The sequence below is a fragment of the Odocoileus virginianus genome, unplaced genomic scaffold (genome assembly GCF_023699985.2).
Source record: "Odocoileus virginianus isolate 20LAN1187 ecotype Illinois unplaced genomic scaffold, Ovbor_1.2 Unplaced_Scaffold_2, whole genome shotgun sequence".
Taxonomy (NCBI): domain Eukaryota; kingdom Metazoa; phylum Chordata; class Mammalia; order Artiodactyla; family Cervidae; genus Odocoileus; species Odocoileus virginianus.
In genome coordinates, this window is record NW_027224264.1 from 6,278,328 (window position 1) to 6,291,009 (window position 12,682).

Here is a 12,682-nt window from a genome sequence, read left to right on the forward strand (position 1 = left end):
TCCAGCTTCTATTTCATCCACTCATGGCCCTCTTTGCATACACCTCTCCTCCCTCGGTTAATTCTAGTGTCATTGTGGCTCTTCCCCTACCTCTAGCTCTGTCTCTGCTCATCAGCGTCAAGTGGTATCTGTGGAATGTGTGTCTGGCACTGCACTAGGTGAAGTGGAGGGACATCATCCAAAAGTGAGTCAGAGACCTGTGTCCCACAGCCAAACAGATCTAAGATCCACAGGTAGACCAGAATTTTTGTAACACAGTAAACACAGGTATAATTGGATGAACAGCTTGATTTCAGAGCACAAAATAGTTTGTTCATCTAGTTAATGATACACATACTGAAGAACTTAGAATTATATAGCTGTCAGCAACCCGATTTGAAATGTATAAAAAGATGGATAAATGGATGAAAAGGTGATAAAGCAAATAAAGTGCTAATTCTAGAATCTGAATGGTGAGTATATGGGTGTTCACTGTGTAATTCTTTCAACTTTTCTATATATTTAATTTTTTCATCATAAAAGGTTGAGGGAAAAAGGAGAAGGGTAGGTAAAGGGGATAACCTTTTCAACTTCACAAATGTTTCAGAACAAAATAACTATATGTAGAAGCATAAATCAGAGAGGGGAAAACGTTAAAAATTGGTGATCTGAGTGAATGATACATGACAGTCCTTATATGATTTTTTTAGTTTTTCTTCTTTTTTTCTTTTGCTATACATCAATAATGACTTAATCTTTAAGATAGTAACCAGGATGTCCCTTTTCGGGGAAGCCTCCTTCAGTGCCCTCACCTGTTCTCTAAATTATATGATTCTTTTATAAATATTTTTTCTATATTTAAAATTATTTCATAATAAAAATTTTAAAGTTAGTTTATTGAAAACTGGCCCCTTACATTTAGTGTCTCAGTTGCCATTTTTAGTAGAGAGGATATTAAGTCCATAGTAGTAAGGTCCATCTAGTCAAAGCTATGATTTTTCCAGTAGTCATGTATGGATATGAGAGTTGGACCATAAAGAAGGCTGAGCACTGAAGAATTGATGCTTTTGAACTGTGGTGTTGGAGAAGACTCTTGAGAGTCCCTTGGACTGCAAGGAGATCAAACCAGTCCATCCTAAAGGAAATCAGTCCTGAATATTCATTAGAAGGACTGATGCTGAAGCTGAAGTTCCAGTACTCTGGCCACCTGATGTGAAGGGCTGACTCATTAGAAAAGACCCTGATGCTAGGAAAAGATTGGAGGCAGGAAGAGAAGGGGATGACAGAGGGTGAGATGGTTGGATGGTATCACTGACTCAACGGACATGAGTTTGAGCAAGCTCCGGGAGATGGTGAAGGACAGGGAAGCCTGGCATGCTGCAGTCACGGCACAGGGTCACGAAGAGTCACACACGACTGAGTGACTGAACAACAAGTAGAGAAACTGAAAAGAATTGTGAGGGTGAGGAACAATAATCAACCCATAGATATATTTGTGTGTGTGTGTGTGTTAAGTCGCTCAGTCATGTCCAACTCTTTGCGACCCTATGGACTGTAGCCCACCAGGCTCCTCTGTCCATGGGATTCTCTAGGCAAGAATACTGGAGTGGGTTGCCATGCCCTCCTCCAGGGGATCTTCCCGACCCAGGGATCAAACCTGCATCTCTTAAGTCTCCTGCATTGGCAGGCAGGTTTTTACCACTAGCGCCACCTGGTTGGGTGCCTACTATATGCAATACACTGTGCTAGGTACTGTGGCAGGTTCAAAGTTAAAAACATAGTTGCCACCCTGAGAGGGCTCACAGTATAGATGAGGGAAAGCCAAAGCAGTGTCTGAGAGGGTAACTAGCTGGGCCAGATAAGTTCTGTTAAGACAGAAGTACGAAGACAGGAAAGGCAGGTTGGAGCCAGACCGCAGAAAGTACTGAATGCCAGGCTAAAGAGTTTGGACCTCATCCTATGGATGATGGGAAGCCATTTATAGTATCTGAGTCAGAGAAATAATATGCTCCAAAACTGATTGGCTAAATAGGACCCTTTGGGCACAGTTCTCTTCATCATGCATTTATTTTATATTCATGTACTTCTGGCCCTTATATCTTCTACTTCCCTTATTTCAATATGGCCTTTAGGGATTTCCAAGGGTGCTGCCCATTTTTTGTCTGTGTGTAACTAGAAGTTCTCAAATTATTTATTTTTCAACTCAAGTAAAGACAACTACACCACTGCAGTCATTTCTTCATCTGTGTTACTTGCTGCCTTTTTTTGAAACAGCCACCTCTTCACCCTCTCTCCTTTTCTCTCCCTCAGGCCCACTGACTCAGTAAGCAATAAATAAGCCTCAGACGGTTTTTTAAACTAGCAGCTATGCTTTGAAACTCTGATTTCCTTCTTGATAATCAAGCCCCAATTACTACTGGGACCACTGGTTTGAGTTGGAAAGAATGAATATTCAGCTAAGCAACACGTGAAGGTGTGCAGGAAGCTCTGTCCTGCGTGTAGAAGGAAATGCTTATTCACAGAGATCCTTGTATAGTGAACAACCTCGTGGAGATGGCATTCCCGAATAGGGGCAAGTGATCAGAGAAGGTCTCTCAGACTGCCTTCCCTAATCACTTCCCAAATCAAAAGGTGGACTTTCTGTCTCCAGTTTTTTCCCCATAAAGCCCATCCCATCGAATCATGTTATGCCCCCATTTAAAACCCTGTGCTAAAAAAATAAAAAATAAATAAAATAAAATAAAACCCTGTGCTGGCTCATCCCCGCTTATAGGATAAAGGTCAAGCTCCTTAACAACAGACTTCCTTCGCCAACTGGCCACAAGAAACCTTCCCAGATCCTTATCCTGTGCCCTCTTCTATACTCTCAGTGATTCATACACAATATCTCACCTTTTTATGAACAATTCATTTTTATACATATGACTGTTTTGCATGTGCTGTGTTCCCTCTTTCTGGAATTCTTTCCCACCACCCCTTTGTCCACCAAGATTCTAGGCAATGCTCACTCATCTTTGTGACTCAGCACAGCTAGACTCTAGTCTGTAAGGAGCCCACCCCTAGCAGTAATTTCCTCCATCATGTTCCCAGGACACCTTATAACATAGTTCTTTCTCTGAGCACCTTTGTTATTGTAATAAAATGATTGGTCTGGGTGTCTGTCTTCCCAACTTGACTGTGAGCTCCCTAAGGGCAGGCAGGGACAACTGCTAATTCATCACTGTATTCCTAGCACTTGGCAAAAGGTCTGGTCCTGTAAATGTGCTTAAATGCCTATTGAATAAATAAGCTTGAATATCAAGTGCTCCTTGAATTCGAACTAAGCATCTCTTGAAAGGTGAAGATTAGAATATTATGTGGCCAGAGTAATCCTAGTGAAGTGTGTTCGAGGACTTGACTGAAGAAGAAATGCTAGGAGGACATATTATGGGGCCTTACTGTGGGACAGTTTCGACCCCAGGAAGCTCTTACTGGCAGTTGTTGCTGGCTAAGAAGAGCAGCTGGAGTGGATTGAGAAGGACCCTTACTAGGGATTTCCCCCAAGTCGTCTTCATAGTTTATCACTGAAGCCATGTTGTTTATGTAATATTCTCTCCACGGTGTTTCAACTGTTCTGAATTACAGCCAGACTTGTATTTGTGCTCTCCCTGCCTGATATATTTGGACCAGCCTTATTAATGGAGTCATGGAAAGTTCTCCAGTTCCTAGTCTCACCTATCATTATCGTGCTTAAGGGATCATTGAAAAACTGAGAACCAAAAAGGCGGACAGGGAGGAGCTAACAAAAACCATCTTTTATTTTTCTCCTAGATTGACAATATCTGTCCCCAGACCTCCCATCCTATAGCACTTTCTACTACATATCAGTAAAGTAAAAAAAAAAAAGACAATGAGGATTATAAAACTTGAGACTTTGCAGGCAAGAAAAAGAGGAAGCAACATTGGGACCTGGCATATAAATCTTTAGACATATGATCAGTTGCCACTTCTAGAAAGTAAACATTTCAGCTGTTTCAAACAAATAGCAAAAGCAATTAGCCCTTTCTGTAGACTAAACTGAGGTGTGTGCTGAACTTTTTTAAAAAACAGAGTCTGTTTTGATCTTCAAAAATGTCAAACTGGTAAACACTTCGCTTTTTTTTTTTTTGTACATATAAATCTAAAAGCCAAGTCTAGCTTGAGGAAGATTTAAGAGACATAAAATTTGTCTGAGGTGTCTGCCAAATCTCCGCAGTAGAGACAGAAACCCTGGAAAAGCTGACACAGCCATAACTCTCACAACATCCCCAGCAGGTTTGTGCAGGGCTGGACGTACAGAAAGTCCCCGTTTTTTCCCTCAAACAGTTTGTAAATAGAGAAGTAGATCATTTGCTTATCAGCTATCTGGGAGCTCATTTTTGCCTATATATCCCACAGAGGAAAAAAAAAAAAAAGAATAAATCCCTACTGGCAGGTATCCCAATTTTCAGTGGAGTAAATTTTCATTTATATGATAGGTTTGCTTGATGAAAGCTTCTCTTTCTTTCCTTTGCTCTTTCACACTCATTGTTGTATGTACACTAGATCTGTCTGTCTGTCTGGAAGGCAAGAAAAGTGGGTATTTACAAGTATCTAGGGCAGTGCCTAGCAGAGTGCTTTGGACATAGTAAGCTCACAATAAATCATCAAATGAAACTCTACTTGCAATTTCAACTTATTTGATCATGGAGCAGAACTATGCATTCTTTTTACTGGAGTATACAACGGTGAGAATTCCTTACAAGGCGATACCATTTTACTCTGACAATTCATGCTTAGGACCTCTGTCCTTTAAAGAGCATCCATTTTTGCACAATGGGTATTATTTGTAAGAAAAATGAAGGAAAGACCACATGGCAGGATCCTGAGTAACAATATGAACACTAATATGCTTTTGTAGAGAAAATCAGATATCTCATATTCACCTGATTGTGCATCATTATGGTAATCCACTACATATGTCTAAGATCACTTAACAATGCAAGAATATAGTGCATGCATGAGCTGCATTCTGTAAATAGGATTAACAGTTGAATTCAACCAAGGTCTTCCCTGGGGACAGATTGCTGGAAAATACATCTACATGACATTTAAAAAAAATAAATTAACCAATGACACTGGCTCCCATGAGACACATTGTTTCTTGTACATTCAATTCTATCACAGTTTTCTGTAGCTCTTTGCTGACATCCCCATCCCAAAAGACATAGAATTTCAAAACAGAAAGAAAAACAGAGCAATTGGAGCTCTTCTGTCTCTCTTGCATGAAGTGTTGTAGACACAAAGGAAGGATTTCTGTACATTAACACAATGTGAATAGTGATGTAGTGAGATCATGTCAGTCTGGACTGTTCTTGTTATGCTGTGGTCACATATAACTTGCCCAGGGGAATGAACCAAGTCTGGATGCATACTGACAAAGACTGGCAGGGGCCGCAGAAAAATGAAAGCTGTATTATGATAGAGGAGTTTGATTTTTTTCTTAAAAAAATGTTCTTTCTTATGATTACTTTCTTACCACTTGTATTTAATTAGTTTTACTCATCTGTAAATAGGGATAACTATCGTGTGTATTTAACATTTTTACTCTGAGGATGAAATGAAACACTGGTAACTTGCCTGGCACACAATAGTTAACCCATACAATGAACACCAATATTTGGTTAGCATTAGCTAAACACCTATTAGGCATCAGGCACTGGCCTAAGTCTTCAAGAAAAGTAAGCTGTGGCAGGAAAAAGTGACGCTGGAAAGAAAAGCAGGGAACTGATTTTCAAAGGCTTTAAAAAAAAAATCTAAGAAATTTAGATTTTATCTTGAGGACAACGGGCAGCCTTTGAACTATTTTATACAGAGCTGGATACCTTTAGACTTGTGATTTTGAAACATCATTCATTCTGTCAGCACTGGTGGAGAAAGGATTGGAAGGGAGGCAGGCTGGAGGCAGTAGTAACCCTGGGTAGAAGTCATATGTGTGTTGCAGGGTAGGAGGAGGCAGTGTGCCCAAGACTAAGGCAATGGTAATAGCGGTGGACATGGAGAAAGCATTTTTAAATAACTTTTTAAAAATGTACAAATATATTATTATAGAGGATTAGCAAAAATATGGAAAAGGCTAAAAACAGAACTCATATAATCTTTCTATTTACAGGAAAACTCCATCAATAATTTTTTATGTATTTAACATTCTGGGACTTTTCCTATGTATATATGTACACTGATATGGGAGGTGAGCACACATGTGTATCAAGTGTGTGTGTGTGTGTGTGTGTGTGTATGTGCAAACAGATCTATCAGCTTTATAATTTGAATATTCTCTTAATATATCATAAACAACTTTCCACATCATTAAATATTCTTTGGGAACATCAATTTATATGGTTATTTAGTAATCCATAGATGTACCATAATAGATTTAATTCAAACCTCTAGTATTAGACATCTAAAATGTAATTTTTTTTTCTTTCCTTATTTCTTTTTTCTTATGCTATTATAAACAATTCTGGGCTAGACATCTTGGGAGCTAAATTTTTAGAAACTTCACATTTATTTCCTCAGCATAGAGCCCTAGAAGTTGAAAGCTATGTTCCATTTGAAGATTTTTGATTCATATTGACACATTCTTTCCAGAAAGGCTGGATCAAATTACAGCCCCACTAGCAGTGTCTATGAGTAGGAGGAGACCCCTTTCAGAGTGATTTCAAGGATGAAATCAACTGGATTTGGTGGGTAGAGAGGAGGGATGGATCCTTGGCAGAGTATCAGGGCAGGAGCAATGTGAACTCTGTCAAGAGGAGGGAAGCAATGGCAAGGCCTAAGGAACAGCAGGCTGGGTGGATAAATGTGAGGAAAAAACAAGATAAGGGAAACCACAGGAGAGTGGGAGAAAATGAAAAGAAAAGGAAACCTCTAGTGAAGTTATACACCCAAGTCACTTTAACTTACTACTACATTCTGCAAAAGCAGCAAAGAGCTAATCTTCTTATGGTATTTGGCACTCTGTGGGACAAAGGTCCAGAGTTATATTCATGTAAATATGTTGATCCATTCTTCTCACCCAATTACCATTTATTAGGTGTCTACCATGCACTAAGGACTATTCTGGAGGCTTTGGGTGTGGAGATACATAAGAGCTGGTCCCTGCCCTCAAGGAGTTCACAGTCTAAGGAAGAGACAGACACATCCACAGACCAGCACACTATTGTATGGTACAGGACAGAGGAAAGAGGTAAGTGCAGGGTGCTGTGAAAGCCAGGCGCCTACTATTGCTTTCTGTGTGCAAGCACATGCACACGCGCGCGTGCGCGTGTGTGTGTGTGTGTATGTGTGTGTGTGTGTGGTGAAGGGAGGGGGAGTTACAGGAAAGGCTTCACAGGGGTGCTGATATTTGAGCTGAGTCTTGAAGGAGTTTCTCAGATGGCTAAGGATCACAGATCACACTCATACTCATTGTATAACTCCTTGTATATTGTATCTCTCAAGGATACTCGCTAAGACAGTGAGGATGCTTGTGTATAATCTAAACCCACTCATGACAACAGCCTCCACTGTTACCTTCATGGATATATGTACATAGCCTGATTTAGGCAATATATGCTCATTTTAGCATAAAAGGGATAACAGGCACATGACCTACAGTCTTTTAAAATAGTTCAGGTGACACTGATAAATGCGTGTCTGCGTGCTTAGTCACTTCAGTCATGTCCGACTCCTTGTGACCTTGTGGACTGTAGCCCACCAGGCTCCTCTGTCCATGGGATTCTCCAGGCAAGATTACTGGAGAGGGTTGCCATTTCCTCCTCCAGGGGATCTTCCTGACCTAGGGATCGAACCCACGTCTCTTATATCTCCTGCATTGGCAAGTGGGTTCTTTAGCACTAGCACCACCTTGGAAACTGATAAAATAATAATATTCAAACCTACAAAGTCCTACAAATTCTACTTCTTAAATGTCTCTCAACTCTGTTCCCTCCTCCTGTGTGTTGCTCCCTGGGTTCTCACCGTCTCTCTTTGGAACAGACTGCCAGCCTCCTAACTGGTCACGTCCCCTTCCAGCACATCCTAAAGTGAAAACCTGATCACGACATTCCTCATCTAAAACATTTTAATGTTTTTCTTTTTCTTGCCAACAAGTATATTTCCCAAGTTTCAGTCATTGGAATATTACTTGCTGATTTTCCCATATTCACACACCATGTGTACTATTATTTGCTTATTATTTCTTTTTAAATCAACTTAAAACTGGTTACTTTCTCTTTTCACTAAGCTGTATCTTAAGTAACCTTAGATTTGATGACGTAATTTGGTTTTATCTTTTTATAAGCCACATCAGAATATATAAAATTTTTAAATGTTTGTGGGAGTACAACATAACTACCAGTGGTAGATGCCGTACATTTTGAGAAACATAGGCCTATGTGAGCACATCCAAACTTCTCATCATTGAGTTCAGAGTTCTTCACAAATCAGCCCTGACCTATCTTTCCAGACTTTTCTACCATCATACCTTCCTTTCCCCAATCTGCACCCCGGCCAAGATGAGTCCCTCAATATTGGACACACCTTTGCTCTTGTAAAAATCCCGTATCTTTCACAGACTGCTCCCTCTATGCAAGGCCTCCCCTCCACTCTTCCCTGCCTGATAAATTTCTTATCCTTCAAGACCTATCTGACAAGTCACCTCCTCACAGAAGCCTTCTTCCTGACTCTCCCTGACAGTCACACCTTCCTTCATCCTCCGGTAGCACTTTGCACCTGTCTCTGTTATATTACATACTGTATTATCTCAGAATGCCGGGTCTCTATCTCCCCAACTAAACCTAGAGAGAGCTCACATGTCCTACTGTGTTGCATCTCCAATGCTTCATGTGGGGCAAAGGTCATGGAGGAGACCCAGTGCCCCGAAGACCACTTAAAGCATAAAATATAATAAAAGGCAAAATTCTGTCCAGGCCCAAATAGCTTACAGGTATGACAAGTTTTATAAAGAGAAGCGTCTAAATCAGAGATAGTAATACTGACTAGTTTTGGCAGACTCAGTTAGCCACACCGCAGTAGCAGTTAAGCTAACTTGGTTTTGGCAGCTACTTTACAGCAGACACATACTGACATAGAAGCTAAAAGTGAATCATACTCATGTTTTTGCCAAGATGATCGAATGTATCTCACAGTAACCTCTCCTTACCACAGATGGAAAGTCAAGAACAAAAGTGAACACTGGGACCAGCAAACCATGATGGACAGACCATGGGCTCTGGAGTCAGAAATCTGAGTTCCAAACCCCAGCTCAACTCCTTACAAATGATGTGACTTTAGGCGGGTTGCTTAAGTTCTTGACATATTAGTTTCTTCTAGAAAAATTGTACCTACATCATAAGACTCTTAATACTATGCAACAAAGTGTCTATGATAGTGCCTGGAACATTATATGGGCTCAATAAATAGCAATCACTATTGTCTGCCCAATGAATTGACTACAATTCAGGTAATATGATGCACAAGGACAGCAAATGCATTTCTTAAGAAAATAAATTTACATCACCAGGCTTTAAAATGACAACTATAGAGTGTGGCTAAGAACAGCCACAAACAAAACAGGTTATAAAACAAAGTTCTTCTTGGTTTTAAATTGAACTCACACCTGGAACATACCACCACACTTCTTTGTGCTCTCCAAGAATTGATCTCAAATCAGGTTCCCCTAGGATGAAAAAACAAAAATCACCCAATCTTAATTTTTTGCTCTCAATTTTATTTGATACAGAATAATATCCAAACTACGAGGATTTTTTAAAGTAGCCTATGATCCCAAGCTTTTCAACACTATTTCTTTCCCAATCTATCCCTGCTGACACATTTTACTTGAGTTCAGGGACGCTCACCTGTTGTATCTACCTCTTCTATCCTCCAATTCCAACCCCAGTATCAGGAAGCAGTTTCTCTCTCCTCTTAGCCCATTTCAAGTCCCCTTTACTCTTTTGGAGCCCAAATTAAAATTCATCTCCTTCCCAAAACCGACAAGGATTGGTCTGGAAGCAGATGAATTTCAAGCCCTCAGCTCTTCCACCCTTAGGCTAGACTTCCCATTGATCAACCTTCCCACCTCATCAGTATCCTCTTCCACTACCCCCTCAGCACTTTTTGCACGCGTTTTTAATAATAAAATAATACAGTGTCGTTTTGCACAGTCTACTTTACTCCGTAGTTGGTGCGCCCCCTAAATATTTGTCAACATCAACGCTTGCTGGAAAGCCCTAAAGTGCTCGTTTTTTAAAAGAAATGTCTAATTTGCCTTTTATTCTCATCAGAACACTGCACTGAACCTTAAACACCTATTTCTCAAAAGCGAGGTTCCTTCCCTCATCTGCTGCCCATCCCTTCCGAAAATTGAGGGGAAACCCTTTCCGCTACAAAGATCCTGTCAGGCAAGGGGCAAGCGGTTGGAGGGCCAATGAAGAGATGGCGACGATCATGATCTCACCATCAGAGGTAGAAACTGAAAAGTTGACAAAAAGTCACCCAAAGAGTGTGGCAAGGAACTCCCACTCCCCCGAGGGAAAGGGGTGTGCGTGCGTGGGAGAGGAGTGTGCCCAAACCCTAAGTGCAAATTCAAAGAAGAGAGGAAAAAGAGATCGCCCAACTCCTGCAAGCAGTAAGGAGAGCCCAGACGCCGCCTAGGGAAGACCCTGGTGGAGAACCCTAACTTTAGACGTCTGAGGAGGCACAAGGCCGGGGTGGGGGATACGGGATGGCGTTGTGGAGGAAAAAGAGGGCAGAGTTGAGGAAAAAGAGAAAAGAGGGTATGCTCCCGAGGCTCCAGAGGAACGCGCGCGGAGACCGCCGAAGCCCACCGGGACTCCCGGCCCGAAGCCCCCTCCCGCTCGGAGGCGGAACTGGGTGGAGTCAGGGCTGAGGCCCGCGGACCCGGAAGCACCATCCTCCCTAGGCCCCCTCAGTCCCACAGTCCCCAGCCTCCGCGGCTCAGGCTTTCTGCTTCTCTGACCTCCAGCTCCCCGGCTACTGAAGCGCTACTCCTTATAGAGCCGCGGAAAATCGGGAGGTGCCGCAGCTTCCGGGCAGGCAGTGCCCTTGCGGCGCACGGCGCCGGGCGACAGTCTTCTGAATGCCCCGCCTGGCGCTGCCGGCTTAGGCCCGGCGCCCAGGCCCAGGTTGGACTCTCACCCACTCTGCAGCCGCCGAGGTGTCTCCTATTGGCTACTGGTCACCGGGGGAGCCTCAGGCCCGAGCCCTTGTCCTCATGGGAAATGTAGTTTGAGGTCGTTGGAGGCTGTTCTTCCTGGTGGAGGGGGTGGAATCCAATACTGACATTGGCGGAGAGACTCTAGTGAAAACGGAGGATTGTGGGAGATGAAGTCGAGACCTTTCTTTTTATGTACCCACAGTTCCTCCCCTCCGCCAGCCCCCTCCCCCGGTTCCTATAGTCCCCAGAGTTTCGGCTTGAGGACAGTGTTCTGGATGTTGTAGTTTGAAATGTGCTCTTACAGAATCTCCCTTCTTGGAATATGGGGTTGTGCTTGTGGGTCAGCTGAAGGTTCTAGATTGATTTTACTGTTGGTTGAGCTACTGGCATGGGGGCGGGGGGAGGCAAGCACTTCATCGCAATTTGAAATTCTCATTAAGTTTTGATTCAGTGGGTTTTTGCAAAATGTTATTTATACTCTGATAAACTAAGAATTTTGACTAGTCCTTTAAAATTGTCAAAATGTGTTCTGTGTGAATCATCATTAGAATCACTTTAAAGTTTCTGGAAATGTATATTTGTTTCTAATTGGGAGCCATAATTTTTTCCTTGTAAACTGTGTCACAACTGGCATAGAAATGTGACTGTGTTATCGAGTCAAAGCTTTCTCTACTACCTGTAGGACGGGCTGATGAATCAGAGATGAGGTGTTGAAGCAAGGAATAAGACTTTATTTGGAAAGTTGGCTGACCAAGAAGATGGCAGAGTAATGTCTCAAATAACATTATCTGGGTCTGGATGCCACGTTCTGTTATAGAACAGAAATGGGGGAAGTGAGGAGACAAAAAGGCTTTTAATCTTGCAAATATCTCCTAGAATGGCAAGCCTCAGGCAGGGGATGTGTTAATTTCTTCCTTCCTGCCATCTACAGGTGGACAGGGTTCTGAACAAAGGCACTTTAGTTTAACAGTCAGGCAGAGGGACAGGATTCTCTGAGGCAGGCCATTATGTATGATTATAATAACAAAAGCAACAAAAGGCAAGTCAAAGAAACACTTCCAACATGCAGTCAGAATTGGCTTTTTCCTGCAATAATTGAAGCCAGCCATAAGAAACCTGTTTAACCTATAATGAAGTCACGCTGTGAAGAACAGAGGCCACATCCATGGGTGTAATGCAACAGTTAAGAGCAGATATACAACTTGAATAATAAAAAATAACTGTGTTTCTTTAAGAAATTATGTTTTTAGTAAAAAAAAAAAAAATACACTAAAGGAGGTAGATAAAGGAATACACGGGGAAACCTAAACACTTTCCAAGTGATTGAAAGGTTGGAAAAAATGGTGTCCGTCAGTTCAGTTCAGTCACTCAGTCACGTCTGACTCTTTGCGACCCCATAGACTGCAGCATGCCAGGCCTCCCTGTCCATCACCAACTCCCGGAGTTTACTCAAACTCATGTCCATTGAGTCGGTGATGCCATCCA

The 12,682-nt window shown here is 41.9% G+C and overlaps 1 protein-coding gene across 9 annotated transcripts in view; it reads right to left on the reverse strand.

Annotated features, from left to right (window-relative positions):
* Positions 1 to 11,203, reverse strand: part of ENOX2 (ecto-NOX disulfide-thiol exchanger 2) — a 303,381-nt gene extending 292,178 nt beyond the window's left edge. For 2 of the 9 annotated variants that reach the window (XM_020889721.2, XM_070462302.1), the window contains exons 1-2: positions 11,000 to 11,203; positions 9,649 to 9,697 (exon numbers count right to left, since the gene is read on the reverse strand). The gene's annotated coding sequence lies outside the window, so the exon portion shown is untranslated. Of the gene's footprint in view, positions 1 to 9,635; positions 9,698 to 10,999 lie in introns of all 9 variants that reach the window. The other 7 variants (XM_070462305.1, XM_070462304.1, XM_070462301.1 and 4 more) reach the window with 6 other exon arrangements.
* Between the last annotated feature and the right edge of the window lie 1,479 nt (positions 11,204 to 12,682).